This window comes from Tachysurus vachellii, chromosome 22 (genome assembly GCF_030014155.1).
Source record: "Tachysurus vachellii isolate PV-2020 chromosome 22, HZAU_Pvac_v1, whole genome shotgun sequence".
Taxonomy (NCBI): domain Eukaryota; kingdom Metazoa; phylum Chordata; class Actinopteri; order Siluriformes; family Bagridae; genus Tachysurus; species Tachysurus vachellii.
In genome coordinates this window covers 6,224,571-6,252,150 of record NC_083481.1, presented here as the reverse complement: position 1 = coordinate 6,252,150, position 27,580 = coordinate 6,224,571, and the positions used below count along the sequence as shown (strand labels likewise).

The following is a 27,580-nucleotide window of genomic DNA, read 5'->3' as shown; positions in this document are numbered from 1 at the left end:
ATACACTGATGTCTTTCACATTAATAATCCCCTCCTCACATAATATTTTTTTTAATTTAATTGTTAAACATATACAGTAACATGATCTGGTGAATATATTTTCTAAAATACTATTACACATTTTAGAAATAAATATGTAGCCTTTACAGACATGTTGACAGAGGCTTTACCTATTTTTTTTTACTTGTTCTTGCATCATCTTTTCATCAGTCCCATGTCAGGGATTAATAAAAACATAATAAATGTGCTTAAGCTGTTTGTTGTTTTGCAGCAAAGCAATGCACTGACTAAATGAGAATATCTGATCAGGCTGGCTCAAGCAATCACAAAATGTTCTTGAATTATTAACAGCGACAACAGAGACTACAAACTAATGTTGAAAAAAAAAAAGGAAGACGTTTTAGATTCAGTTCACGCATTCTCCCTGCTTCGAGACCTTGACCTTCCCTATATGTATTTAACATTCAACACTTATTATTGTTCAGTATTGTTCTTTTACTCCTAGTGAAATTGTATTTCCAAGCCGCTTGCTTGTTAAAGGTTCAAGGCTGTGGTCATCAACTCTGTTTATCATTTATGGATGTGCTTTCGAGTAGAACCTTGTACTTGAGTGCTCATGTTAGCATGGCTCAGTTCTCAGCATGAGCTTAACGGTTACACAGCAACTGCATTGACCTAAATAGTGTGTCGATGGATGTTAGCTCCTGGGCTTGCTGTGAAGAAGGTCAAAGGGAGGTGAGGGTGGAGGAAATGGTGTGACGATAGGTTCAGAAAACCATAGGAAGCTCCCTTGCACTCAACACAATGCTTCCAAACCTCTGTTCGGTCCCCAGTCCAGACTGAAAAAAAAAAAATCATATGTTTTTATGTTATTTCATATCATCTCAATTTGAAATTAAACAAAATTAAACATCATTCCAAATGTGAATAAATTGTTATTAACAAATTATAAGTTTCCCTTACTGACTATCATTATTAATATGTTCAGTATACTATAAGATTGCTGAATGCTTGTTTCTGATTTGTCAGAAGGTGTTGATTATTTTTCTATTTCTATTCAATTATTTGTATAGCACTTTGAAAAAACTTTGATTTGTATAGCACTTATAAAAAAAAAAAATCACACAGCAGCCTTACAGAAATCTCTAAATTAAGGATATAAATTATAAACTAGAACTGTATACCTAAGAAGAGGAAGAAACCTTGGGAAGAACCAGATTCTAAAGGGACCCATCCTCATCATCTGGGTGAATACAATGAATCTTCAAATCAAATCCAAAATTTATTTGACACACACAATCGTACACAGTACGCCATGTAGTCAAAAGATTTTATTATGACCGTCCTTGATATAAAAATAGACAAAAGTAGAAAATAAAAGAATAAAATAAAAGAATAAAGGAATAAAAATAAGGCACAAGTAGATACAATATAAAGAAAAAAATAAATATAAAAAATATATATACAAATAAAAAATAAGAACATTTCATCTAAAAACATAATCAGAAAATAATATCAGAACTAGAGGTAGATTATTCAGTATATACATTTTTAAAGTAGTTTTATTACATCATAACACATTGAAAAGCTTCAACTTACCCAACATGGGAAGGCTTTCAGAGTGGAAGGACTGAAGGTTACAAGCTAAGACAGACAGACAGACAGACAGACAGATTCAAGACAATTGACATTTCAACCATATACTGTATAGCTGTTGCAGTACACAGTGAAATGAGACAACGTTTCTCCAGGATCATGGTGCTACATAAAACAAAGTCAGAGCTATAAGGACTTAGTAAGTTAGTCGTAGATACATAAAGTGCGACTGTGCAACCTGGTGCAAACTGTGCAGGACAAGACAAACAAGACAGACAGACAGACAGACAGACTGACAGACAGACTGACAGACAGATAGATAGATAGGCAAGATGTGTAAAATTTGGCACTTTGGCATGAGCTAGTATTGAAAAAAGATATGGCAGTCTTTTTTCTTTTGTGATAACAGCATGATTTTATTATTTCTACTAATTAATACTAACTATTAATATACATCATATTATATGCATAACAAAGATATTTTACGTTATATAACTATATATATATATATATATATATATATATATATATATATATATATATATATATATAAACTAAATATAAATATATTATTATATAGAAATATATAATATAAAATATAAAATATTATATATAGAATATTTTTACGTTACTTTTATTATACTAAATGGCAACCATATTTAATCTATAATGTAAACAAACAACTTCCTGTGTTTGTTTACTGTTATTTTTTATTTATTTTTTATTTTTTTTAATTTTCAAATTGTGCTTAAAAGTTTCATCCTCCTCAGTAAACGTAACCCAACTGAACCACACTGAACAACCGATTTAACTACAGCGCAGAGTTTGAGAGGAGAAACAGGGCTAATGATTGTGAAGCTAACGTGCATTTAAACAATACCACTGTGAAATTGTTTCAAATGGAAAAGCTGCGAAAGTTACAGGTTTAATTGAACTCTTGATGGATTGCTCAGGTTTGCTCCAGGTCGCCTATTTACAGAACAGTTAAAACTAAACTGTTCTCATGTTCTGAGAAAAAAAAAACTAAAAAAGAAAGGGGAAACATCCATATTCACAGTTTTAGTTCTTTTGATTGCCTAGAATTGTTTGGGAGCACTGTTATCTTTCTTTTTTTTTTGCATCTCACCCCTCACCTCCTAAGAAAAAGCCCAGGAGATAGGATTGAATGATTATGCTAATCACTGTTCTTATTTATAATATACAGTACCTCAGGAGTTAAACTAAGAAGATTTGCCACTTGATCCAATGAGGCTGATTATAACAAAGTCAGGGAGATGCACTTTTTTTATGCTTTAGGGTTTGTAAATATCTTAAGAGACTTCTGATGGAGTCCGAACCCAATGGACCGTGACGGTTTGTTCGTTTTTCTTTTCTTAACTTTTTTCTAATTCTTTAGTATGTTTCCTGATGGTTACACTTGGTTCTTGGGAGCGGACAGTTAAATAGTTAGACTTTACTGGATGTAGGACAAAAAAGGTTTACATTGGAGTCCAGATCAGAGTGAAACTGATACATTCGCTTCCTTTGCCATTAGGTTTGGGTTGTTTTCATGCTGCTTTCTATTCCACTAGTGCAACTTCATTATCAACTTACTTTCGTCAGTATGAACAAAAGAATTATTTTATCGCTGTAAGTCTAACATCAATTAGTCAGGACACTGCTGGCTTTCAGAATGTAAATACATAGGGCTGAAAACTCTTTCATTAATTCAGTCAGTCAGGAACACAGAGATAGAATAAGAGAAATAAGACTTTGGCAAGCGTTGATAGCTCTTTACATTTGCTATTTCTGAGCAATATTTTAAGTTTTATTATGATTCTTAACCCTTCAGTTTTTACTACCCTACACGTTTTGGTTAGTGGGATTAAATCCTAATGAACAGGAAACAAACCAAAAGTTTAATATTTTGATCTGATACAGACTTACAGATGTGAAAACCCTCCCCCCATATATATAAAAAAAACAGTGTTTTAGCTTTAAGATTCTTTCCACTTGAACAGAGATGTTTTTTTTTTCCTACCAGCTCACTCCACTCTTCCTTGTAAATACTGCCTTATCATTGCTTCGGCTCCCATAGGCCCGTGACAGCGGCAGCGTCTGACCCCAGCTTTTTCATTTTCAGCCTTCTTACAGTCTGAATGTGGCTGACCTGCAGCATTAATTCGAACCCTCCCTGGAGTGCGGGAAAGTGCCTGTACTTTGTCACCTGTTAGAATCACGTTTTGATGCACTGCAAGGGTCGGACTGGGGTGCAGATCAAATTGAACCTTCACCGCTTGAAATACCTGCCCACTCCCTCCCCTTTCCCACACGGTACTGAGAAAAGTAATAAAGTCACTCATAAGGCAAGGTCACCCTCTCCTTTTCTACACCTCTCGTCCTATTATCACCTTCTACACTTTCGCCGGGCTTTCTGTCGCAAAAATTTGTCATGAATCATCCAAGCCTCTTTCCCACCAGATATATACACTCCCTCCTCATTTTTACATTTTTTTTTACACATGGCCAATTTCGAGATGGAGAAGGGAAAGCATTTTTTTTAACCTATTTTGCTCAATTAATGGGATGCATCGTAGCTATAAATTATGCCTCTGCTGTGCAATTGTTAAGGTAGGCAGTTTCTAGGGGATTTGGAGATGTTTTGAAGGCTTTCAAGTGAAGAGATGGTGTAAAAAATTGCCAGTGGCGATGCTTAAATTGGTCACGGTTGCTGAAGCCAGACAGACACGAGTAAATAATTTAGATGAATACAATTGTAAGGCTTATGTTCACTTTTCATTCATCTGAAAGCAAACCACTTGGCTTATTTGTATGTTGTTCATTTATCTTTAATTAACCTCAATCCGTTCACCTTTACAAAAACACAGAGGGGTCCAAACATCTGCATTCACTATCGAGAATACTTTAATTAATCATTTAACAAAACAAATAATCAAAAAATAGCAAAAAAAAAAAAAAAAAAAAAAAAAAAGCAGGCCTTTGTATTGTATTAAATTTCTATTTAATAAATAAATTCTTTAAGAAGTGAATTTATGTTTAACAAAAAAGAAACATGGAATTATTGATATGGTGAAGTCTTCTGTAAGGATACGTTACTAAATGTTTATGGAAGGAGTAATGATTTTGTATCATGACAGCTTGTTTTTTGTCTTATTTAGTTTTTATAATGTAGAAAACAGAGCAAGGCTGATGTAGGAATGTGTGTTTATAGCTGCTTGTTTCATGAAGAGCAGTAAATGTAACTATAAATGTATAAAAGTATGGTATGTGATACAAATGTTGGCAAAACATTGGAAAATAATCCTCATCGGTGGTTGAGGATTATTATCGTTTAATTATACCGCATCGATCTACCTACTGTAACATGAACTAAATGTCATGAAGTCACTCTCACTCTCACTCATTTTCTACCGCTTTATCCGAACTACCTCGGGTCACGGGGAACCTGTGCCTATCTCAGGCGTCATCGGGCATCAAGGCAGGATACACCCTGGACGGAGTGCCAACCCATCGCAGGGCACACACACACTCTCATTCACTCACACACTACGGACAATTTTCCAGAGATGCCAATCAACCTTGCATGTCTTTGGACCGGGGAGAACATGCAAACTCCACACACACAAGGTGGAGGCGGGAATCGAACCCCCAACCCTGGAGGTGTGAGGCAAACGTGCTAACCACTAAGCCACCATGCCCCCATCATGAAGTCAATCAGATATAATTCCATTTAAACAAATTTATCAAAGGTCTAAAAACTTACTAAACAACCTTAAAGAAATTTATTGAGCTATTCCTAAGCAATAAGTTTCAACCAACTTAAATATTTTCCTACTTCGTGTTGAATTTAAAGCAAAAAGCTCTTAGTTCCAGACTTGGCTCTCTAGACCGTAATGTATAATTAAGTGGTCATCTATACTTACCTCAGCAGGGAAGATCTTAACCTCCCCCCCATGCTGTAGTCAGGAGAGACCACCAGAACGGGAGCAGGTGGGTTGTTCAGCACAGATGGTGGCCCTCTTTGTAATTCCATGGACAAAACCACCACCCGCATTGAGAGAGACAGACTCAGCCTTGATCATCCCAACTAATCAACACTGCTGCCAGCACCTTCATTTCAGAGCAGATTTTGTTTCTCGTAGCACTATGAAGATTCCCGCTGAAGCACTTGTCATGCAGGTTTGAAAGAGTAAAATTCTTCAGAGAGCGATTTTCACACCTCTCAATTCTTAAAAAATAAAATTTCAGGTCAGAAGCGGCTAATTAAGTCTGCTGGCGAAAGGCAAAATGAGATGATATGTTAACCGTTTGTTGCCTGCATCCTAGAACACCTCACTGTACATTGTGCGTTGTAAAGAACCTTAAGTTTAAACCCCAAAAGAAAAGAAGAAAAGCAGTTCATGTTGACCAACATCTGATGTAGAATATAGCTCTTATAAGCTACAATCTTAAAACTGATTTGTATCCAATATATAAGCAATGCTTGTCTTTTAATTAAAATATAAGACAAGGCCCAAAAGTCTGGAACGACTTTAAAAAATGTAAATTTAAATGTAAACATCTCATAAAGCCAAATGATATCATTTCTGCCACTATGGCATTTCGGCTCTGTTTAAAAGGTGTTAATTCTAATATGATTGTTCACAAAAATAATCCCTACACGATCTAATCTGTAGCATCTTATGAACTCACGATCATGATTAAATATTGTATACAAAACATTTCTTTTCCATCTTCACCTTTCAGTTATATTTTCCTCAGATAAAGAAAGTCTTAATCCTAATAAAAAAGTCCTCCTCACTACTGCTAAGATTAAGGTTAAGATTAGGGTTAAGGTTAAGGGTTAAGATGCTTTATGAATAGCTTTTATCTTTACTAGGATCTTTTTTAATTTTAAGGGTAAACGCTCAAATTTCAAAGAAATTTCTTAGAATTTCGTCACTGGGAACTCTTTGTACTAAGAATTTTCATGAATACAGTCCCAGGGTTTTAGATTATTTTGAAATGTTTCAATAAATGTTCAGTAAAAATAATTATGTTCAAAATTTTAAAATATCTCTTGTTCAAAAGTCTGCACTATTTCTAGGTCTCTATTTAAATATAAGCAAATCTGTGATAGTGACCGTATTAACTGCTTTGTAGAAAAGGTCAGATTTTCCTCGTGCCTCATCGGTTTTATTGATGTATGTGTTCAGACGGTGTTAGAATGGATTTAATCTAAAACTCGCAGAGTTCGTGCCAGCTCGAGTGCTCGATCATTAGAACACACAACAGACGGGACATGCTTAGAATCTCTGATCCTGACGTATATATTTCAAAGGTTCTGCTTTTCATTGAAGTTGTTGTCAATAACATAATTAGCAATGAACATTTCTATGCAAATAAAACCATTTTCTGAAGTGCTCTTGTAGCAGGTGTGCTTTTAGAGCAGTATATTGTGATTCCACTTGCCATGAACATATTCAGGTTTCCTGTGTGCATCTGGCAACCATGCTGATTTGTATAGCGCGCACTTAGCTTCTTCCCAGTCTGTACGTGAGTTCACATCGGTAAGTCAAGAAAGTTTATGTACTGCTTCAATCAGACCTGTATTTAACATAACAGATGATTTCACAATATATACTTGTATCATTGTGATTATAAGTCCCTCTGCGATGTACGCATAAGTATTGTTCAACATTTTTTTTCTGCTTTCAACAGTTTTGCTTAACGAATGCAATCTTATCTTTGTCAGCCGCGTGCTGCTTTACTTGCTCCACGTGCCCTAAAATATGCCCGCTTATGTGTTGCCCAGATTCAATAAATTAGGACGTGGTGAGAAGGAATTTGGCGAAGTGAGTTTATTACACAACACAACACAATGCATAAAAAACACCGCTACACTTTCAAACATTTGGACCCTACTGTACATACTGCAGGGTGTTTTTTTAATCCCTGCACGGTGTTCATGTCCATGTGTTCATGTTCATGTCCGCTGATTAGCTACATGAATAAAGGCTTTAAACCATATACAATGAATTTATTTTTGTGAAAGTAATCTGCCTTTTTTCTCTTTTTGCTTGAGAGACATCATCATCATCATCATCATCATCATCATCATCACAGACTGTGCACTCCGATTCCCCAAGTGTCGTTGCGGTCTACAAACCTGGCCGCACCAGACTCTGTTTCCCAGAATGCACCCTCACTTTGTCGGTCACAGTCACCAGCTTACAGATCGTCACCTTCTCTTGTTTTTAAATGCATCCTCACTCAGTGTCACCCATTTAAAAGCAGCTCACACACAGACATTGTGAAGTATACACTCAGTGTGTCTTTCCCGTATTTACCAAACTCTTATTCGTTGATTGTGTCTCTGTTTTTTTCCTGACTTACACTTTTCTGCTTTACTCCATGCTATTTCTTAGATCACCAGATTTACTTGACCTTGAGTATCGTCCGTTGATTTCGATCCTCTGTCTCTGTGCTAATAAAACCACTTCACCTGCAATTGCATCTGTCTTTCATGACAGTTATTCAGTAACACTGCAGTTTATTTTGCTCAGGTTTGTCAGTTTTTCCACATATCTGTATATTCCTAATTCTGAAAAGCCTGGATGTCATTCAATCTATTTTCATTAACTAAAGAACCCGGCATGTGCGGTGAAGTAGATGGTAGGATTCAGGACACTTAGCATGTGGTTAAATGACACCATTGATGTGTATCACTGTACAGTGAACTGCATTTTGTTTTTCTATACATATCGAATGAAAATCTTCAGTGAAATCAATAGTGACTAAGGCTTTTTTTTTCTTTTTCTAGTTGTTGAAAGACAGAAGAAAGAAATAACGACTGCTAGCCTACTGCGCTTTCTTATCTGCTGGGTATCTATGAATAAAAAATGAATAGCCTGGATTCGTAATCTTCTTGTCCTGGGTGCTCGGGCTAGTGATTTGTCCACCTCTGCACTGGTAGTAATTAAGGAGCTTGCTCTTAGTAGGAAGGCACTCTTCTGGACTGAGATTGAATTTCTCGATTTTAAATTCTGAAGGAACCATTTTTCCAGCATAGAGGTCACCAGGTCGAGTGATTTTTATTGCCATGTTTAAAACCATGATTTTTAACGTTCTACATTTCCCATCTTTAGATTGTACCTTTAGTTGAGATTGCCACATCGATCACTCTTGCTTTTTTCTCCTCCACATCTACTATTCACTGCTTCTTGCTTATCTCTCTGAATCTGCAGGTTCAGATGTTCCTGTATACAATCAATAACGCGTAACTACTAGGCTTGACCTCTGACCTCCGTATGGTACCTACTTCACACGCCTGATTATCAGGGGCTTTCATGAAGTTGTCGCTTTCTTGGCTAACCACAACATGACAACAGAATGAGTGTAAATATAACTTTAATGAAGGCTTTTCTTGCATGTATTTCACACAGCGCTGCTCTGCTCTGGATTGTCTCAGACTGCACCTTCGGTCTTATCTGAAATGATACACCACTGCTGATTGAGCTAGTGCTGAGGGTTTGTTCTATGCTGTCGTGATTAGTACCTATAGTAGAAGCTTTTCTTCTTAGCCACCTCTGCTATCTGTCAGGGGTTCATTCCATGTCATGGAAGAGCAACTCAATGAGTGAGGCTGTATGAAACACATAATCATGAGGAACTCAGCAGGGGTAACATTGTGTGACAGCGATAAGGTTGACTGCCCAGGTATATGGTTAAACTGCTTTTTTTTCTTTAATCTGTTCACTAATTATTCAACAGGTTCTAGGAAAGTTGTGCTGTAATTTTCCCTATTTAAAAAAAATGCAGAAAGTTTTAGTCTTAGGTTTTTCCTTTAACTAGAATATAAAATAATGAAATGTGATCTACAACAAAAGTAAAGCAACAATGAAGAAACTACATTTATTTACTAAAAAACAGATTGAATCATCTAGGAATCTAAGTTACCAAGAAATGCAAATGTTCAGTATACGCAGGTCTTTATTTTTCACTCTTTCACTAAACTTTTGCCAAACTAAAAAGTTTTGTTAATGTCGATATTTGCTTGATAAATGTCAATCAGCTGTAAACTGCCAAGCACGTTTATTGGCACGGCTGTACAGGATTGCATTTAGCGATGCCCTAAAACTTCATAAACAGCAAAGCTCACACAGAGCTGAAAATGTCAAAATAACGACTAAACGGTGAAAAAGCACCTCTTACACACAGCATGTGCTAAATCTACCAGTGATGTTACCACACACGCATAAATCTTTCTATTTTTATGGTGGTATTTCTTTTGTCCCAGCTAAATGGCTACTAATATTTTGTTTATGGATTGCTTTACTTCAGACATTAATACAAAGAGTTTCACAAAACATTTATTAAATTTGGATATGTAATCGAAATGCAATTTAAACCTGGTAGTATAATATAATCCATATATAAAACTCCCAATTATACAATTTGAAGCCTATCAATTAAGATTCTTATTAGTTAGTTTACTTATGTGTGATAAAATCGTTTTTTGTTTTGTTTTCAAAAACAATGTGGAATTTCATGTGAACCAATGTGTAAATGTTCCTGAAAAAAGAGAATTTAAAAAAAAATAATTATAAATATTATTATCATTAACTCCGTCCAGGGTGTATCCTGCCTTGATGCCCGATGACGCCTGAGATAGGCACAGGCTCCCCGTGACCCGAGGTAGTTCGGATAAGCGGTAGAAGATGAATAAATGAATGAATGAATTATTATCATTATTATTATTATTAATAATAATATATTAAAACAGTTTACATGGTCAATATAACAAATTTGCTAACATTTAAGTAGCAAGCTAGAAATAGTTCGGATTCTTGAATATTAAATATTTGAGACACCGTGAATCTAATATCTTTGTTTTAAATATTTAAAAATTCTAAAACCTTCTGTATATATATATATATATATATATATATATATATATATATATATATATATATATATATATATATATATACACATTTACAATGAATACAAAGATCTGACGAACTGTGTAACAATGTGGGTGAGGAGCATAGTTAATATAACAATTGGCCTTGAGAGAGGACTGCAGTGTCTCATGCCACTAATTGATAAGTATTGTATTCTCCAAAAGAACACCAGACACCAGGCTTTTCTGATGGAACTAGAACAGCTGTGATCCAAACATTAATCCCAAAAACATGGAAGCAGTGTGATTACTGCAATAGCCAACCTGGTCTCTGTTGTTGATTTTTAATTAGCTCCTACAAGCTGAAGATGATCCCTGCTAGTCAGGGCACTTTAACATAAACCTCTAAGGCTGGCCAGCAATTATTTAAGTGTTATCTGTCTGTAAGATTGGAGAGACCTGAAATAGCTGGCGATAAACCGTTCACTAACCAGCACCCTTGTGGGAAGGAGTGGCTCTGTAGCCGCGGGTCTGGCACTCGACAGATGTTTTATAAATATTTATTTGTTCTTTTTTATTTACTCATTCATTTATGAGCCTCTCTTTGGTGCTGGCCTAGCAGCCTTGTTTCATTCTAACATCGCTTCCAGTGCCGGACCGTGGCTGGGGAAGCTCTCGGATCCTGAACCGTCTAGGCCTCCGGTTTGACATTGAAGTCTTGGTTTATTGATCTGAAAAAAGTGCCTTAATATTTAAAGCTCACAGCTGGCCGTTTTCCTTCATGTCGAAGCGTGTTTCAAGCTCGAAAGGGCTGACGTCATGAAAGTAATCTGAAAGTAATCTGAAAGATGAGATTATGGCGAGGTAGTGTTTACCCCACTTGTAAACATGCTTCATGCCTGCTTTGTGAATGCTTGAATGGATAGATGGATGGAAGATGAATAGATTGAGGGATGGATTAACAGATAGAATATATGGCTAGACACAGAGAAAGAAATCCCCCTGCTATAGCAAACACCACTCTAGTGCGGATCACTGATGTCAGCAAAACCTCCAGTCTAATGCTGCTTCCTTAACCATCTGAGCTGAAGAGGTGCAAAATAAATCTATCACATTTAAGAGCTTTTCTATGATTATGTGGACTGTGAAAGATATTCTGAGCCATTTGGTCTGAACTTACTATTTATGTCATAAAGAAGACATTGACAAGCTTTGGTATACAAAACTAGTGCTGGTCTAATCCTAAAAAAAAAATCTCTAATATTCCTGTTTGTACAAAGAGTCACTTCCTTTTTAGGCTTTTCATGGCTAAAGATTAAGGCCCATTATTTCCCAGCTTTCCTGGCTCTGTCCTCAAAACTAAGAGTCCCCTAATAAGCCAAATTGAATGACCACAATGGGAAGCTTTTATAACACTGTGGTTCCAGGCTACCACCCTATTGTGGCTTTTTTTTTTACTAGGAGGCAGCTATTCCCTTTTAGAGTCGCCCCCTCTTAATTCCGAGGTCGTGAACTATCATTCTATTGTGTTTTTTGCATGGACTTCATTTCCTGTTGCTTTGCAGGGTCAGTGCTTTCTTTCTGCCCTGGATCACCGGGTCTATTAAAGCAGAGCTGGACAAACTGATTAGGTAGACCTTAATTACTTCGGCAATGCCCCATTCTTGTGCTGAGTGCTTTCAGGACATCTGTATCATTCTCGAGTAGAGTCAGCTCATTTGTTTGAGTCAGCCTTTCTGTATCTGTCCTTCATTTTTCTACATTCTTTCTCACAGCCCCATATGACAGCACATCGCTCAAGCAGCTCAGAGCAGAATTTTATATATATATATATATATATATATATATTTTATATATATATATATAATTCCGCTCTAAGCTGCTTGAGCGATGTGTGTGTGTATATTTATATATTATATATATATATATATATATATATATATATATATATATATATATATATATATATATATACATATATATATACATATATATGTTGCTTCTTCCTGAAGCTATTCTGATAACAAATCTTGTTCTGTTATAATTCGTAAATTATGTCATAATTTGTAAATAGACAAGAGATAAAGAAATAAACTGATTAATTAATTAATTAAAAAATAAAATAAAAATCAACCAAAGATAAAGATTAGACCAAAAATTAGTTACTTTTGGTGTTATTTATTTATTTATTTATTTTTTAAAGCTATATCAATAGATTCAAATATAATCAATGTTCTTAATATCTTTGGACATGAAAACGTGTTAATGTCATGCCACCGCACACCTTTTTCCATATAACCTCATTCTAATTATTTCTTTTGTTTTGTATTGTTTCAGAGAGATTTTTTTCTATTCTTTTGAAATCCCCCTGTGTCCTGAGTTCCCTTCAACGTTCAACGTACCTTGATAACAAAACCTGACAAGTTTTCTGACAACTTCCTGAGAGTCACTATACACACAGCAACACACTGTGCAGTTATTTGTTGAGTTGCTGACCTCAACACGCACTCACACACTCTTACACTCACTCACTCACTCAGTCAGTCAGTGGACCATGAACTTCTAGCACAGGCTTATTTCCATTCTTCACCATGCACTCCTACCTCATGGTACGTTGCTCATTCACTCCATGGAGTGTGAACTCCTACTTCATTCCAACTACTATTTCCATTCCAGGCCACATCCTCTTAACTTATGTAACCTCTATTTTAGCTTGGTTTCCAGCCAGGACTATTTGCTGTTGTCTCTTTATTGAGTAGCTAATGATTTGTGACATGTTTTACCCAAGGTCAAGAGAGTGATTTTTTTTTTCCTTCTAGATTTTAAAACCCCAGGGAACTTTAATCTATGGTGGCTTTCTTTTTAGGTTGATGTTGGCTTTGCAAGCTAGAGTACAATGTATAAATAATTATAGGCTTTCCACTGTATCCCTTCATGTGTAAATCCAATGTGCTGTCCATGTCAGAGTATATGATAAATATCCTCTAATGCAATGTTTCTTAATGGTTCTTAAGGTCCTTAGGAAACCCTAAGCAGGAGGCACAACTGACATTAACAAAGCAATTATATTTAAAGGTCCAAGCGCAAAAGTAAAATTGGTCTTTTTGTCCAATTTTATTCAGTGGAAAGTTTATTTTTTTATTTTTATAAATCTGTATTGATGTAGCTGTAGAAGTTAACGTTTTATGTGATACGCTATTAAAATTTACACAATGTGTAGATTTGCAAGACAATGTGGAAGGTATTTTCACCAAATTCGATTGCTTCTTGTTTTCGGTTTATAATTTTATTCTTTGTGCTAAGAGGTAAATATTAAAGTGCAGCTAAATCGTGTGTGTCAGTGACCTTCAAACAGAGGCACAGACTCTGCAGCTGCTAGTGACAAATTAAAAGCAGCATGTGCTGTGGTCTACATTTAACTTAGTCTGTTGATTTGTTTAGCGGCTTCTAGCCACTTTTATTGTCTCTGTCCTCTGCGTGATTGGCTAATGCTGCTAAAAAAAAAAAAAGAAAAGAAAAACAGACCCGAAAGCCAGACGATTAAATTAGCAACTTTAACAACATTTTCCTAGAAAAAGAAAACCTTTTTTCAGCCTTCACCCCATGCTATATTTAATACGTTGCTTGAAGTTATGCATATAATTGTCCAGATATCTTCTTTTCCATGTGTGCTATCGTCATACTTCCATTGGTGATTTGTTACAATATAATACTACAATACTAACGTATCAAATGACATTTTGGTACACATGCACACCTTGGCAGGCTCCTCCAGCCCACGCTAATTGCCCAGCCTGAAACTCATCCACTTCCAGCATGTCACGTTCCCATCCATCTTTCTCCACTTCAAATTACCTGTCGTCGATGTCATGGCCACCATAAAAGCCTGCAGTTTCCTAGCAACACCTGGTGTGTTGGATGGGGAACAGGTGTAGCTTTGTGTCCGTCCTCCTGTTTTCTGTCCATTTGGGTAAATTCTGTCTATTCAGCCTGATGTTGTGACCCAGCGTGAGAAACTGCAGGTTGACTTTGGCTGATTTTGCAAAACATAGGAAAGGTGAATAAACCAGACTAAAAAAAATAAAACATAAATATTGTATTTAAAGAAATTTCTGGTGTGCAGCACAGCATGACTTTCTGTAGTGAGGATTTAGATATACTCATTAATATAAATCTATTAGAGGTCCAAGCACTGATTTGTATTTATTTGTGTGCTTTAACGGATGCTTAACTTTTACCTAGTAATACCTAGTGCACTAAAATAATCTTCCTCTCATCACATATCCCGATTGTTCCAGTTTATGTATATGTGGAGATTGGACAATGAAATTGATTTCTAGGCCAAACCTATTTTTACAGCACAATAATTGATGAGTATCAGGTAAAGACTCCATTTGCAGTCAATAAAGCATCAGTTTATTATAGATTTTTGTATACAGTCTGTGTTATACCCGGACATCCCTTCTAGACGGCTTCCTCTTGACACTCTGTTCGTCCTAATTGGTGGTATGTCGACATTACCCTGGATTCCGTGGCTCTCTATACAACACAAAGACTTTGTTACGGTTCAGCATGGACTTTTAGCCATGTGCTTCTGTTTATGTTCCGTGTCACGTGTCTGCCCCGCCTTGGTTTACTCCTCCCCGTCTCTGCACACCTGTTCCCTATGTGTTAATTGTTGTGTTTATTTATATTTACATTTACATTTACAGCATTTGGCAGACCCCCTTATCCAGAACGACGTACATAAGTGCTTAAATCTCTAACATTGGATACATTAATGCTGGCTCACTAAGTTACATACTTAAGATACCATGAGTTTAAAACATTTGTTCAAAGTTACAATGAAAAAGTGTCAAAGGTTGTGTGTGTGTTTTTTTTTTTAAATGCAAAAGATAAGGAAAGAAGAGCTACAGTAGTTGAAGTGTTTCCTGAATAAGTAGGTCTTCAACCTACTGATTCAGGTTTATTAAATAAATAAGGTTAAACCGAATCATCGTCACCTCGTCCTTTGTCCTGTTTAGTTTTTGTCTGAAAACCCTGTTTATTATTAAACACTGTTTATTTGAAGCTATCCTGCGTATGGGTCTATCTTCCTCCTTCTGGTGTGACAGAATGATTCTGCGCAAACTCGGACCCAGCAGGATAGCTTCCAGCCTGGACCGGCTTATTGAGGGCATATTTTTTTTTCCTCCTCCTGGGCTGTTCTTCCAGTCTGCCTGTTTTCCCCTGGATTTTTACTTTTTTTCGGTGACATCGCTCCGCATTTTATTTGGTGAGGGACACCACTGCACTTACGGTTCCCAGAGGAGGACGTCACTTTACTTCTGTTCTGGGGAGGATGTCCCCATTTTGTCCTTTTTTTTGTTTTGGTGTCTTGCGGCATCGCCCCGCACCTGTTTCGGTGGGGGATGTCGCTTCACTTCCTGGTTTTCCGTGGAGGACTTCGCCTCACTTCTGTTCCACGGGGGGTGTTGTAGGCCCATGGAAGAGGATCTTTCCCGCCCTCCCATTCTGGTCTTCGAGACATGGTCTGGCCGCGATGTGTCGGGGGTTGTGCTCGGCCCTTCTACTCGGCAGTGGACGTTGCTTGGCCCTCTCTGGCTGCGCCACCATGTGCCTTGCTCCCCCCATCTACCTCGCCATGTGCCTCTCCTGCCCCTCCTGGACCTCGTCGGGATTGTCATTAAGACTGGATTGGCGCTTCGAGAGCCGCGCCTCGAGGGGGGTTACTGTTATGGTTCAGCCCGGACTTTTGCTTACTCCTCCCCGGCTCTGCACACCTGTTCCCTGTTGTTAATCGTCATGTCTATTTAACCATCCCGCCCGCGTTGCCGATGGCAGGGCGGAATCATCGTCAGTGTACCCTCATCCTTTGTCCTGTTTAGTTTTCATCTGTGTTCCTGTTCTGTGTTTATTATGTTATTAAACCCTGTTTATTTGATCCTCTCCTGTGTATGGGTCTGTCTTCCTCCCTCTGGTGTGACAGACTTGCACCAGTGAGACACCCACCTCTTTTAAACTCTAACATGTCTCCCATTATTTTGTGTGGATTGCAATATTTAATGAACAGCTCTGCTATAGATTGAATTGCTCTGCTAATTTAGCTAATATCTGACTATTACAATAACTAAATTATATTTATTTATTTATTTATTTATTTTGCATATTTACATACCTGTGTACAGGAATATTTGTCCAGACTGATTTAGTAACAGTATTGATGTAGGACTGCATATTACCTTGTCTGTTTTGCTCTAAGGAAAATACAATTAATTGTCTCTAGCTGAAGATGTATCATACATTACAGTCAATATGCCAACAGATAGAAATTAGCATGTGTAGTGTGAATTCTTTAGTATAATTGACATTGGGTTCAGTGAATATGTGATCAAATGAATACAACCAAAAGGTAGGTGTTAAATTTGTAGAATGTTAATTATTATTAAATATCATCTAAGAAATTATCTAAAAATTTTGAAAAGAAAAAGAAGATGAGATTGAATATAAGGTGGTTTTGTCTTGCTGTGTACTGAATCTGAGTGTGATTGGGCTCCTCACCTCTTTTTTTTCCTTCTTTATTTAACCAGGTGAGTCAATTGAGAGCCAGTTCTCATTTACAATGACGACTCTTCTGTGTCCCACAGTGTTCCTTTGAACTCATGGTACACGTGTGTTGGGCAAACTAATGATGTCGTCATCGGCTAAAACACATGCACAGGTTAATTTACTCCCCGAACAGTTTTAGACTCAGGAATGTGTTGCATTCACGGTCACGGGAATCACGGCCCAGTTCCACACCAGTACCTCAGTACACATCACCCTTGGGTTCAGTATCTCGGTGCATGTCACAATCCAGTCTTTCTCATTATCAATTATTTATACAACCCGTGCTCTGTTTCAGAATAAACTACCAGTGTGAAAGCCTCCTAAGAGCCTTCAGCCAATATGTTGCTCTTGTATTAAACCATTAACAATCATTGTGTTTCAGTGAGGAGCAGTTTAGGAGCATCAGACAACAGTTTAAATCCCTGGGCAGACACCAAGCCACTATTGGCCATTTCAGGAAGCCTCTAATCCTCACCTGTATTGTAATGTCTGACTAATTAATTTGGATAGGTTAAAACATTTAGCACAACACTAAATGTCAGTGTCACATCCGTACATTTTCTTTCCTTGAATCAACAACGATGCTGCATTGAATCATTAATAAAATTTGACATGACATGTTTGACCTCTTGCTTAGACAGTAGTAATTTAGGAACTTCCTGTTTTCCTGGCACCAGGGCATGACATTACAGTGATTAAAAAGCTTTTAGATGAACTATGATTTTGCAAATTCTTTATATGTAATTATGGAAATGAGCAATTATGCCAATAATGGCTGACTGCAACGTCAAATAGTTCCATAATGTATAGTTTCATTACTCATACAATGGCGTGCATGGTGGTGGACGTGACGAAGTTTCATTAAATCATTCTGACACCACAGAGTTTAAAAACGATTCATTTAAAATGATTAATTAGGTGTTTTTCTCAAGACCAGTGAAATTTAACAAATGATTAAATAGGTTTGAAAGTCCTTGTTTATTTGAGCAATAGACCACGTTTTCACATGTTCATGCTCACGAACAGAACATCATTTATATATTTGGAATGTTCAAAATAAAAAAGCATATGGACAACATATGGTGAATGCTTTCACAGTTTGTTCCTGATAATATGATTTGAATTATGTAAGTCTTTGGAGTTTGTACAATTCCAGACAGGACTGCTGCAGTTTTTACTGATTACAGTTTGACTGACTGAGGCAGCCAAGGAGGAATAATCGCTTGGTTTTATCTTAATCCAAGGCTTCCTGATTCCTATGTAAAATAAAGATGAAGCCTTGGAATTATGATAAAACTGTTGATGATAACCGAATCAACTTACACCTAATACATTTACACTTTAATCCAGGATGGACATCCATCTCCTGTAAATCCTAAATCTTATCTCCATGCCTAGTAGTGAATAAAATTAATCTTTTAAAAGATTTTGTGTAAATGGTTCAGTTATTGACTATTATGGACATATTGTGACTTTGTAATTGACATTACACCTTTATTTTATCAGTGATTGTATCTACACAAAGCTTTTAGATTAAAATAATATTTTTACAAGCTCTATCTGAATAGAGGTTAAGAAAAAAAAAAGGAAATCTTTAAGAAAAAAAGGTTCTTTAATAGTCCTTTGTATGGCTAATAGAGCAAAAAGTATCTGCTTAAAATCTTTTCTCAAAGGGAAACCATTTGATGTAAGAGCTACATGGAAACTTTAAAAGTTTCCCCGGAGGAACAACCCGAAGAACCATTAACCTAGTAATATGTCTAGGTGATGTTCCTTGGAGAGATTCCTCAGGAGTAATTAAACACCTTAAATAGGCAGTGAAATGACTTCACAATTCTAATAGTGAAGTAGTCTTCATTTACTGCTAATAGACAAGATCTGGATAACGGGGAAAAAACATAAAACATACAGTAATAACAATTATCAAAAGTGCCAGCCATCACCATCAAAAATGACTTACCCTTATGAGAACTAGATCTATTATCCATTACAGTAGAGAAAGGGTATACCAAATAAAATTTATGACCATCCTGTTGCATAAAGTACAATCTCTGGATAAGCAGCTAACTTGGCAGTATGATGACAACAGTAAAATTTTAACAAGTATCTATCAATCATAAGTTGACTACTGACTAGTTTCGGCCTATAAATAAGACAATTCAATAAGATGGATTATGTTTTGTTTTATATTAAACAAACCAGAATTTATTACTTAATGCTAAACTATGGCCATGTAGCTAATCTCTAGTCTTGTGAGGTACCTTCAGCTAATTTACATAAATGCATGTGATTAGATAATCTACAAAAAATGCTACAGATGCTACACAATTTAGTCCATGTTAAGAGTCACCGAACTACAGTCAGTTTTCCCCTATATGTTTATTGGCTCAGCTAAAATATTTTTTCAGGTAGTCCACTTTGGTCCGCATGTAAACCTTGGGCCGTCGTTTGATAAGCCCCCATCCTAAAGGTTTCTCTAGGTTGTCCAATAAATATGGTCCAGTAAAAAGCATTTGCCATTTTGTAGAAGGGCCACAAGGGCCACTAACCCCTTTGATGTCAGCCAGAAATGGCTGTGACGTGGGTGGAAAATGCATCTTGTCAATCACAAAGACTCTATGCAATCTTGGGCATCTTGGGCATGTATGCAGAAGACAGCAGACAGCATTGTCCTTAGAGTGTAGGAAATTGCAGGTTTACGAAGGTTTACGTGAAAATGGGAAAAATCAAAAACAAAAAAAAGTTTTATATACATCTTACATCAGAGGATATTTATTTGAGTAAACTTCCCAAGTAGAAACTATTTACGATGCTAAAGCTGTTAACCATTCAAAAAATGCCTTTTCCAATAGGCAGTGCTATTGATTGGTTGGGCAGTATTATGTGGCACAACATTTCTTTCAATGCAAAACTAAATCCAGTGAAGCATTGCTCTTGCAGTAGTCAACAAGATATCACCATGAGATATAGTCCAATTTCTCACTAACTGCGCTGGCCAAATTCTGAACCCGCCTTACTCATCTGGACCACATACCTCATAGTGGAACGATGCTGAACTCATCTGACCCTGGCTGCCAGAAGTCTTTACTTGATGAGACCATATCTCAGGCATGATCTGGACCAGAATTTAGTTGGCCAAATTTCTGCTCTGCCCAATATTGAAATGCCACACAGGCATTAGATATATTTGGTTGAATTTGAATTATTTGGTACTAGAATCCAAATGCCATAAAAGCCTTGGTTCATTGGTTCACATTTGGCATCCAAAACACTTGCTTTTGCCATAAGTGACAGTTTTGTTTCTAAACCTGACCACATTTGGCCTGGAATCATATGCTATCTGAGTGCAACCATCCTAAAACAGATGGCTCATCCCATGCCATATGACACCCAACTCTATCATCGCCAGACATTTTCCAAGCCTGCCCTGTACCATATGTGATATAGAAACTAACTGTCAAGTGAATAATATATATTCCATATTAATGGGGTTGGATTTGAAATATTGTGTTCCAGATTCCATTTCACCCAGTTGTTTCTTCATAACCTACACTTTCAAATTACATCCATAGACCCATATTACAGAAAGTTATTATTAACAGCCAGAGCTCTTGCAAAGGACTGCGATAAGTACTGCAGTTTTTTTTAAACTCTGCTATCACTTCAGAATGAACTTGGAGCCTTTGGGCTCATGTCCCTTGTTTAAATCAATTTAACTCACTATAGGCAGCACATATCTGCAGCACAAGGGTCCAACCAATGATGATAGCACTGTCCTTGGTTTGTGCTAATGTGGTAACGGATTGATTAAAACGGAAAACAATATTCCACACCATAACAAAGTCCTAATGTATTCTCAGTGTCTAATGACTTTTTGTAATGGACAATTTGCTTCCTTAATATGGCCAGGGAGTCCCAGAAGGAAACGTGGGAGGGGAAGACGGAAAACGAGGGATGGACCGAGTGAATGGGGAGAATTTGACAGGAGAAGGCTAATATAAAAGGTCATGTTTTCCACTGTAACTGCTAGCATGCCTGTAAGGAGGGACTCCTAACAAACTCTTAATTTCTACATGACAAATGAAAGAGTTTTCATTGTTTAATTATTAAATATTTTTTCATTCTTTTCTGGGGATGGTTACTTAGTACTTCTTTAGAGTTTCAAACAAACATGTAGTAATGAAATCTGTATCAGCAACTGGCGTGTTGACTTACCCTATTGCTGAGGTCTAATGATTTTAATTAAAATCCACATCAGCTGATAACTCAGTTGAGTTGATTGCTGGCAAGTTACTTGGTTTATACTGTATTTTTCCTGCATAACAAATCAAACAAAATAGCAGTCAATATTGACACTTGTATAAACCTGTTGAAGATGTTTATTATTATTAGGAATGTGAAATCCATAATAGGTATATAATAAAAGACATAAAAGAGAGAATCACTGCTCATTGTACATAGATACCTAATAGCAGCTAATTTCAGGCAAACACTTGTGTTTAGTGCTTAGTTACACTAACAGCAACTGTCTGTCAAGTGGATTTTTTCAAGTTCAATCAACCATATATAAAGCATAGATTGAGAATTGGTGCCACAGTCATTAAGACTTTAAGGTTAAGATTGTCGTTATCACCGTTGAGACTTATACAAAGGGCGTTAACCTTCTCTTCTCTAGGAGTGTTATTATGGCTGCTTCTACACTACCTTCCATGCTAGGATATTCCAAATAAATAATTTTATTATGTTTACACAAACAATAGGAATAAAACCAAATAGTAATGCTTTATTCGCAAGGAACAAGCAATGTGTTGTATACAAATTTTTGTTTACATATACAAATATGAATACAGCTTTTCTAGAAATTTTTTTAGAAAAATGCATATGATTGAGACTATGTAGAGGTTTGCATGCATCAGGATTGGTATCCTGTGGGATGCATCAAAAAGGACTGGATAACAGAGTGGGAAGTTTTTAATTTCATGCGGGTGCGAGAGAGTGGTCACGTATAAAGCTTCTGGGACAAATAAAGACCACATTCTGTGTTTAGAAAGCATTAACAGCATTAATAGTATTCATTCATTTATCCCTAGTAACTGCCTGGTCATGACAATTTTGGTTTAAATCAGACTTCTGGTTTGTATATATTTTGGGAATTTAAACCAAAGTATATTTGAAAATATCGCAGGCAGATTATAACAAAAAATAGAAAGTGCATTAGTATGTCCTGTGCATCTCTAGTTGGATTTTATTAGGAATTAGATCAATGTAGGTTAGGATGAGGAATTTACAGATCATGCTCATAGTGCTATCATTTCTGCCTTTGGGTGTTTTCCAGTATTTTATATTTCACATGATATTAATATAATTCCATGTGCAAAATCATAGTATGTACAGTATGTTCTTAGTTCCCTGGCACATTTTTTGTACTTTTGTATGCATTTTGTACATATAGAATATTAAATAAATTTTTTCTCTTGTAATCTAAAGCAGTCTCTGGCAAAAGATTTTCCATCGGGATTAATAAAATTCTATTTTATCTTATCTTATCTTATCTTATCTTATCTTATCTTATCTTATCTTATCTTATCTTTTCTTATCTTTTCTTAGCTTAGCTTATTTTAGCTAATCTAGGCTTAGCTTATCTTAGCCTATTTATAAGATAGTGGTAAAGTTCATATAAAAAAATCCACATCAGTTTATGGTTTAAATTAAAAAATAAGGATATTGATAGGACTATTTAATGCACTAATTAGTTTGTGTGTGTGTGTGTGTGTGTGTGTGTGTGTGTGTGTTTGGTCATACTGCTTCTTCGAGTATCAAGTTTTTGCAGCACAAGTTTTTTCTTGGGTCATAAGCAGCTTCACGTTCTAGTCCATATCTTCCCTGAGATATGGTCTCATCAAGGATGAGTTATGGCAGTGTCCTGGCGCCAGATTCGGATGCGTTTATTGCCATCACATCGCTGTGGTACGTGGGCCCGATGACAGTAGTAAGTGTGAGCTAGCACTAGGCCATTACTCATTTGATGCTGGGGTTCACACTGCATAGGACTTGGATGAGAATCCAGACATGGAGAGCCTCTTAAGGGATATCAATATCACCTTTCATTTTGCTTCAATGATCTTCAATGTGAAATCAGTTTACCTGAGTTTTTTATTAAATAGGAGTTCATGTGCAGTTGTGTGCGGTGATTCAGGAGGATTCAATTTGTGAGTGCAGCAGTGCCAATGTGACTGCTCCAAAGGGTCTACATTAACACAAAATATATACGTGTATTGCATCCCTGAAAGACATATTTCACTTACAAAGAAAACAGCAAGCACAGATCTGGGTCAGTGTGCAAAGGAAACTCTATAGAGGAATATTCACTCATTCATTCATTCATTTATTCATTCATTCATTAATCAGATAAAAGCGTGGTCAGTAGCTTTATTACTAAATGTGGGTCAGATATTAGAATTGTGACATACAGTGATACCTCGAGATACGAGTGCTTTGACATACGAATTTTTCGAGATACGAGCTGTGATTCGACCAAATTTTTGCCTTGAGATACGAGCAAATTTTTGAGATACGAGCATCCGAGCTGCCACCGCCGCCGAGACAAAGATCCCCAACAACCACGTGTGCTCTGTTCCCCCCGCCTCAGCTTCCCGCGTCTCACTCGGTTAAAGCCGCCTTTCCACTGCACACGACAAACGACGGCTGATAAACAGGAAGTCATTCATTTCCCATGGAGAGTCGCAAAGGCGCTGCGTGAGGTGCCGACCATCTGCGGATCCGTAATTTTCGGATCCGTTTTGAGCGTTGGATCCGTTAAAAATTTAACTTGTGCAACTACACCGCATCTGATATGCCGACCGGACAGGTTTTTATTAAAACAACCGGCAGATGTTAGTGAGGAAAGAGTGACAAAAAAGGCAAAAACAAGTGAAGAGAAAAGCGATGAAAATTAAGCAAAATTAATGTAAAGAAAACAGAAATTGTAGCAATTAAATTCAGTTAAGTTAAGAGAATTTCAGTTAAGTTCATTAATTTTAGTGAAGTTTAGTTAAGTTCCATTTAAGTGTAAAGTAGCATTAAGAGTATACAAAGGCGAGTAAGTGAACGAAAGTGTAATTCCTCCTAACTCCTCCGTCTGTTTACTCCTCCCTCAACCTCCGTGCGCATCTTCCGTAAAGTAAAACCAGTTTATTTTTTTAACATTCTCTTTTATTACTGTATGTTTTTATACAATATTTGTCATTTATAATATACATTTTTTATATTCAAAACACATAAACAAAACAACTGGAGTGGAATTTTGCGAGCTGGAACGGATTAATGGGATTTCAATTCATTTAAATGTGGAAAATTGCTTTAAAATACGAGCAATTTCAGATACGAGCAAGGTCACGGAACGAATTAAACTTGTATCTCGAGGTATTACTGTAAATGTATTTTCAGCATAAGGACAGATTTCTAGACAATACTAAATAAGATGGCTGCACGGCAATAGCACGCAGCAAACATTCCGGATCCAAAATGGTGCTATTTACATTTTTAGCCTGATTATTCATAGTACTTAGACAGCAGAGACAGCGGTGTTCATGTTTACGACTGGCAAATGTATCATGAGATTTTGCACGATGCACTGTATAATATACAGTATGCTAACTGGTCAGCACTGTTTTGTGTATTTGTCCTGTAGTGTTTTGTATTGTGTGTCTGCACTGTCTTTTGTCTCCACTGTTTGCACTAGGTCTCATAGTTGCACTTTATGTGGCTAGGACAACTTACTTTAAGTCCTTAGCTCTGTGTTGTTCTATGTAGCACTGGAGGACATCATTCACCGGATGCATGTGTTTTTCTAAAGTCTCCAGAACAGTACACCTAATTATATGAAGCAATGCTGAGGCTGATTTCTTGCTTACTTGGCATGCAAACTCATGTAGTCTATTAGTGACATTTGTGTCAAGTGTTTACACAGAGAGAAATACAGCTTAGATTTGACCTACATGTCTCATGATGTTTTCCAGACACATCCATAAGCTATCATTAGTGATTGAGGAAGTCACATGGCATAAAGTTGCAGGTGTAATAAACATGAAAATAGTGGATTATTTGAAAAATATCCTCTTTTCCCAATCCTATATATTATTAGACATGTAACAATATGTTCATGATTGCATGATTACCAGTAGTCATTCAAATGCATCAGTTCAACTCTGCCAAGTAAAGTACACCTATAATCTTTCCCCAGTTCTGCAGTCCCTATGAGTCATTTCCGTGAATAACAACAGAGCCGTGAATAACAACCACAACGCATCTGATTACTGCTCTTGATTTTCACTGTTATAATGTTGGTCACTCTTTCATTCCATTGCTTTCCTACACATAACTTATACCCAATATGCGTCTGTAAATATTTCACAGTGCTCTGAGGGAAGCTCTTTGTATTCAACTTTTTTTTTACTCCTGGTCGAAACAAATACAATGAAATAGAAAAAAAAACAACAATAAATAATAAATAAACACCAGAAATACTGATAGCCAGGATCTTGCAACAAAGACTGAAATTATATCTTTTGGCACTGTTTGTTGTTATTTTTAATTTATATGTCGCTTGCTTTAAGCATGCTACAGTACTTTCTCTTTGTATTCTTTCCAGTTTTGCCTGAGTAAACAACTTTGACAAAGTCAAAAGCCCCCAAAACTAAAGTTTAAGCACGGTTCCTGCCAGCTGGTCTCTTTGATGGGAGCCAATTGTTCCAGGCATGCCTTTACAATGGATTATTTCAAAGGGAAGAAGTGCCACGGTGAATTTCTCTCTGGGATCGGAAGGAGGTTTTACATGGGCTGCTTTAAGATGGCAAGATATAATCTTTGCTCTGTCAGAAACACTGTTCAGGTTATACTCAGGAATACACTACAGTATATACACACTGGTTTAGCCATTCACATATTCACATGAAACTCGGTATAACCACTTTGTTTGAGTTTTTTTTTTTCTTGAATATGGATTTCTTTGGATATTATGAAATTTTTATTTTTCAGTTTCTTATGAAGCTCATTAAAGAGATTTACGATCTAATTTTACAGAAAACCACCAGGCTTCAGTTACTGCTTTTCACAAAATAGATGGACCCAATGGTGTTTCAGTAGGAATATTATATATTTATATAGTCGAAGGATGTTTGAGATGAAGCTGCCAGGTAAGAGGTCAAGAGGAAGGCCAAAGAGGAGATATATGGATGTGTTAAATGAGTACACGAAGGTAACTGGTGCGAGAGTAGAAGATGCCAAGGATAGAGTAAGGTGGAAACAGATGATACAGGAAAAGCCAAAGTAGAAAAACAAGAAGATAATATATATATATATATATAATTTTTTTATTATAATATAATAACAATTTTCATAATATATTTATATATAATATTATTGAAATAAAATAAAGTTATAATAAAATGACACTGGGTTATTCCACAACTGGGATGCCAATACTTAGGTAAAAAGGTATTGGTACTTAAGTAAGTAAAAAGATACTTAAGTAAAGGTAAAAGACATTTGAAATATACAGTACTATGTTTAACTCTGTGTCCTTGTTCTGGAAAGGCTCTCATTACATTTTAGTATGTGGCTGTCAGGATTTGCCCAAGAGCTTCAGGTGAGCAGTTCTGAGGTCCAGATAGTGTTCCAGTTCATCTTAAATATGTGTAGTAAGGTAGGTCAGGGCTCTGCGCAGGACTCTTGAGTTCTTCTACACCATCCTTTTTAATACATGTTTTCATGTATCTCATTTGTGCACAAGTACATTGTCATGCTGGGACAATGTGAGCCACTTAGTTCCACTTGATAAGCCATAAAATAACCCCAAAAAATAAGTAAATAAAGACATAACATGAATAAAACCTCTATAGCACTTTGAATTTCCCAGCTGACTAGACCATAAAAACATAATCATTAAAATACCTGAAACTATTTCTTTTTGTACGCTGTTTTTCATAGTCATCCATAACACTAATGGACATCCCTCATTAAAATTTTTTTTTTTAAGTATTTTTCAAATGAAGTAAATAAGATTAAACATCCTTAAACTCTTTTTATAGGGGCATGGTGGCTTAGTGATTAGCACGTTCGCCTCACACCTCCAGGGTCGGGGTTCGATTCCCGCCTCCGCCTTGTGTGTGTGGAGTTTGCATGTTCTCCCCGTGCCTCAGGGGTTTCCTCCGGGTACCCCGGTTTCCTCCCCCGGTCCAAAGACATGCATGGTAGGTTGATTGGCATCTGGAAAATTGTACCTAGTGTGTGATTGTGTGAGTGAATGAGTGTGTGTGTGTGCCCTGTGATGGGTTGGCACTCCGTCCAGGGTGTATCCTGCCTTGATGCCCAATGACGCCTGAGATAGGCACAGGCTTCCCGTGACCCGAGGTAGTTCGGATAAGTGGTAGAAGATGAATGAATGAAACTCTTTTTATCCCACAAATTACTTTGTGCCTATATTGGTTGTGC

General features: G+C 36.6%; 1 long non-coding RNA gene across 1 annotated transcript; it reads right to left on the bottom strand.

Moving 5' to 3' along the window:
• Positions 1-564: 564 nt before the first annotated feature.
• LOC132838430 (uncharacterized) lies at positions 565-3,789 on the bottom strand. Its single transcript, XR_009647633.1, has 4 exons — positions 3,617-3,789; positions 1,600-1,644; positions 1,185-1,243; positions 565-839 (listed from the first exon to the last, which is right to left on the bottom strand). It is a non-coding gene; the product is annotated as an uncharacterized LOC132838430 (long non-coding RNA).
• Between the last annotated feature and the right edge of the window lie 23,791 nt (positions 3,790-27,580).